The sequence below is a fragment of the Tachypleus tridentatus genome, chromosome 7 (assembly GCF_004210375.1).
Source record: "Tachypleus tridentatus isolate NWPU-2018 chromosome 7, ASM421037v1, whole genome shotgun sequence".
In the NCBI taxonomy this organism is placed as follows: Eukaryota; Metazoa; Arthropoda; class Merostomata; order Xiphosura; family Limulidae; genus Tachypleus; species Tachypleus tridentatus.
In genome coordinates this window covers 187,453,048-187,458,124 of record NC_134831.1, presented here as the reverse complement: position 1 = coordinate 187,458,124, position 5,077 = coordinate 187,453,048, and positions in this window count along the sequence as shown.

Sequence of the window (5,077 nt, the reverse complement as noted above, 5' to 3'; positions counted from 1 at the left end):
AGTCAGCGCAACTGATATCACATGATTTACAGTATGTTTAGACCAACTCGGGATGAGGTCATCCTTCCTTCCCGTTTAATCAACTCAAATCTTCTAACAAAGTGTTTGCACGATTAATAATAATTGGACCAACTTGAAAGTGGTGAATTCGTTTAAACTTCCCGTTTGCTACTATAATCCTTTGTATAATCCTTTATATATGGAAATAATATTTTTTATTTCCACAGTTTTAGATCATTGTATGTTTTACACAGATGAAATATCTAATGCTCGATCAACAGATGCTAAATGACACAGATGAAACGTTTTCGAAACGCCAAAATTTTAAAATTACTACTACTGTAATCTTTACAAAAACACAGTTAGCGCTAAAATTGTTTATTGAAATAGTTTTCCTTGTTCCTATGTTAGGATTTATTTTTATCTTTGAAATAAACAAGTCGTTCCAAAAGTTGTTGTTTTTTTGTAATGTAAATTGATATCTCATGAATTCTTGTTTTTTTGGGGTACCGTTAAACAAACAAATATCTCTCGCTTTGCCTGCACGAAGTTGCGACAGGATTGTGAAATTTTCAAGATGCTTTTAAAAAATAAAACTTTGGCATTTATACGGTTAGATAACTTAAAAGATGTAACTTCCAACTCCATATTAAACCTTAAACCCGACAAGCCTTGTGTAGTTATGGTATACATGTTTTGTGTATGCAAAACATTTGGCCTGAAAAAGAAAGAGTGCACGTTTAAATAAAAATACTGAATAATATGACACTTTCCTTACATAACGTAATTCATTTCACATTTATTTCTATTTATGTTTAATGAATAAGAGCTTCGATTGATTTAAACTGACGATTGTTTTGTTTGTTTTTGAATTTCGCACAAAGCTACTCGAGGGCTATCTGTGCTAGCCGTCCCTAATTTAGCAGTGTAAGACTAAAGGGAAGGCAGCTAGTCATCACCACTAACCGCCAACTCTTGGACTACTTTTTTACCAACGAATAGTTGGATTGACCATCACATTATAACGCCCCCACGGCTAAAAGGGCGAGCATGTTTGATATGACGGGGATGCAAACCCGCGACCCTCAGATTACGAGTCGCACGCCTTAACACGCTTGGCCATTTCGGATCGACGAACAAGAAAAGATCAAACCAGTTGAAGTGTGGCTCAACAATGTGAAAGTGTTGGATTCATTGATAAAGATGAACTTTGGTACTAATCCACAAAAATCTGGTATCCGTATTATACAGAAATACTTCAAAGTGATCCATAATGCAGATCAAAACTAAATTTAGGGAGGAATATCCCACATGTTACGTAATTTTTTTGTTTGCATTAGTTTTCTAGATACGCCCTCAGAAACACAGACAGACTCACACACGGATTCTATCACAATACTCTAGTCCATTATCTGCGCTAACCGTTCCTACTTTAGCAGTGTAAGACTAGAGAAAGGCAGCTAGTCTCACCACCCACCGCTAAACTTGAGCTAGTCTTTTACCAACAGACAGTGGGATTGACCGAAACATTATAACGCCGCTACGGCTAAAAGGGCGAGCATGTTTGGTGTAACGAGGATCTGAACCCACAATCCTAAGATTCCGAATTCAATGCCTTACTCATCTACCTATACTGGGCCACAAATGTTTGTAACTCATTTTCTTAAGCAATATAGGTGTAGTAAAGGCACTTGATCAGAGCATCTATTAAACACTACATGCCAATATCTAATATTAGGACAACTGTAGCTGTAACTATAGTCTTATACGTTTAGAAACTTATACATTATCTAAACGTATAACTTTCTAGAAATTGAGTTGAGAAATGTTTTAAACTTGATGTTGTATCTTTAAATTAAACTCTTAGCTCTTCTAAAAAATATTTCCCCATATGAAGTTTTCAAGAGTATTCCTAAAATTTTACAGTTACGTACCATTCATCTACGCTCTACTCTCAGCATGGCTAGTTGGTTAGGATGCTCTACTCGTAGGCTGCTTGTCGCGGGTTCGACTCTACCTTCCACCACACATTTTCTTTCTTTCAGTCGTGGTGGCGTTATAATGTGATGTGCACTCCAACTATTCGTTGATGAAAGAGTAGCCAAAGCGTTGGCAGGTGTTGATAACTAGTTGCCTTCCCTTTACCCTTTCAATGTAAAATTAGGGACGGCTAGCGCAGATGGCACTTCTGTGGCGTTGCGCAAGCTTCCAAGCAAACCATTACAATTAAAAATTTTTTTTTGTTGATTTGGAAATATGTAGGAATATCACCAATCCTAAGGTGCCAGGAGTGGATTTCAACATCATGGTGTTTGTATAGGAGACAATCTATAAACACCTTCTACATGAATTCGAATGAAACCTAATAATAGCAATCTCACCAAGTCCAAAGTTAGCAGCAGTGTTTCGTGATGCTAATCATATGGAGCAATACGTGCTTGCTCCCTAGAGTGGAGAAACATTCACCAGAAAGAAAACAAATAAAGTTAGAAATCACGTCTAATGGATGTTGGAAGGAAACGTGCTACCATATGGATGACATGTGTACTTCTGACAGTATTACAAAATTTTAAAACCTTCCTAATGATAAATTCTAACAAAATAGTCATAAAATTCTGGAAAGGATGTAAAACGACAACAGCCATCTTTGATGCTAGAGCATTAGGATTCATTCTGGTGCTTTCAACTGGACTTCAAAACATCATTATGACCTAGACCTCAGCAAAACCCAAAGCTCCTGACAACTACGAAAATCGAACACCACTGCCATCTACAGATGATGAAAAGGACAGAGACTTCAGTACAAACAGTTGGTCACGAGGATATGATGTATACAAGATAGCCAAAGACGTTTTATTGGAACAGAGCAGAGTTCACCAAACCAAGGAGAAAAAATAAAAAGGATTTGGTTTGATAAAGGTCAGTCCATGGGATATTACAAAAGTGAAAGACGTTCTACAGAAGACTACTTCTGCAAATAAAACATTTATTGCCCTTGAAAAGCCTAATGTTGAAGAAGTCGCATCCTGAGCTGAATGAGTACCATTTAATGTTATTGTGAGTAACTTAATTTTCTTCAAACGGGGTTTTAAAAGCTCAAGAAACTGTTATTGTAAAATATGCCCTTTTAATTTATGGCTCTAAAGGACTTTAACATTTGAGTTCAATTCATAAGGAGTTAAACAAGAAACAGTTATTGAAAGCTTTACTTTTCAAATCTCTTGAAGTATTTATTGTAGTTGTTAATGAATTATTGTTTTCAAATTGGTTTTTAAATAATTAAGAAATATTTTCAGCGATTAAAAGTTACTTTGCCAATGTTTCACCTTAAAAGTTTCTTTAAGACCTCTCAGCGTAAAATTTTAAAAACTCATATTGTTTGTCATGGTTAATTTATTTGTTGAAATAATATTTTTCTTGTGCTGCTGTGGTAAAATAGTTTTGTACATTTTTATTCAAAACAGAGGTATGTATCTATATACAAATACTTGAGCTCTTCTTGTGAAACAATATTTTTGTTATATATGTATTGTGTAATGCTGGTTAAATCGTTGCTAAAGGACATTTTTATATTGCATATTTATATACATTTCATATAGAACGAAATAGAGATATTATATGATATTTAAGTAACATCATACATTTTTTTTCCATTTTAACTTAGACAAGAGAGCATTTCTTTTCCACTCGAATTTTAGTAAAATAATACACCAATGTAGTGTTTACAATACGTAGCGTTTACAATACGTAGTAAAACTAGATAAGAAATGTGATATCTTCTCGTGCTAACCAAACATTATCTGCTGCCATTCTTCCCTTTTTCTTTAAGTATATCCTTCCATGGAAGGTGTAACTGGAAAATTCCTTATTATATTGATAATTACATAACTACTCTAGTGACATCAATAGTGGACAGATTTAGAAATACCTAGAGGAGGTGTACTCTATACAGTTGTTATGGGATGATTAAGTGATATTGGGTGTCACATGCATTCTGGACGAATTATTTTAATATATACTAACGTAAAATATAAATATATTACCTCATGTTTCACCATTATTTGTCAAATTTGCTTCATAAGTAACACATATCATACATTATATATCTCAGAACGGCTGGTTTTAAGTTCTTTTTTCATCAATAAAAGTGTTAATACCCATACCAGCCGTTCTGAGATACTTTTTTTTTTCAAGTGGGTTTCTTGTCATCAAGAAATCATACATTAATTGTTTCTTGGACACATCCGTAAAACATCAGTGCAATAACACAACATTTTGAATCGTCCCTATTTGTTCTAAACGCCTGAATAAAACTGAAGAAGTATAAAACGATTTTTAACTAAATTTGGTTTTTGTTCAATAGCGTGTGTGTCCTTCATTTACCTTAATTACACTTCATGGATCAACAAAACTTTCTGATTTGATTTTGCAGAATAGATTTCCATTCTTTCCTCAGAATTTCTCTGAGTTGCTGTTGCACTGGAAGGGTAGGGGAAAGATGACGCACATGTCTGTTCAGTAAATCCCATAGATTTTCCATGAGGTTCAAATCTGTACTCATTGCTGACCAATGAAGGACATTAACCTCTTTGTTCTTCAGAAACTTGACGTAGCTATATATTTACAAAATGTAGAACCACTGCCTTAAGAATTTCAATCCAATATTTTTGAAAAATCAAATTCCCTTCAATAAACTGAAGCTCGGTTCAGCGATTTGTAGACTGGTCTATACTATTATACCTATACTTCTCCATCTGCCCATCTGTTTCACACATGGAGCCGCTTATCTCGTGTTTTGCCTCCTGTACATCCTTTTTCTTCCATCGGCTCTGAAACATTGGAGCCGTTTCTCTTCACTAAAAACGACTACTGACCACTGTTTCAGCGTCCATCGAAGATGAGTGTGGCACCACTGGACTTTGTTCTTTTGATGAAGTATGGTAAGGACCAAACCTGTGTAAAGACGGTAAGGTCAGATTACAACATGTCGCAGACGCTCTGACACTTACAGATCTGTTTTGTGTCTCAGTAATGGCAGCAGCTGTCTTGGTAGAAGGAGGGAATCTACTGCACAGAT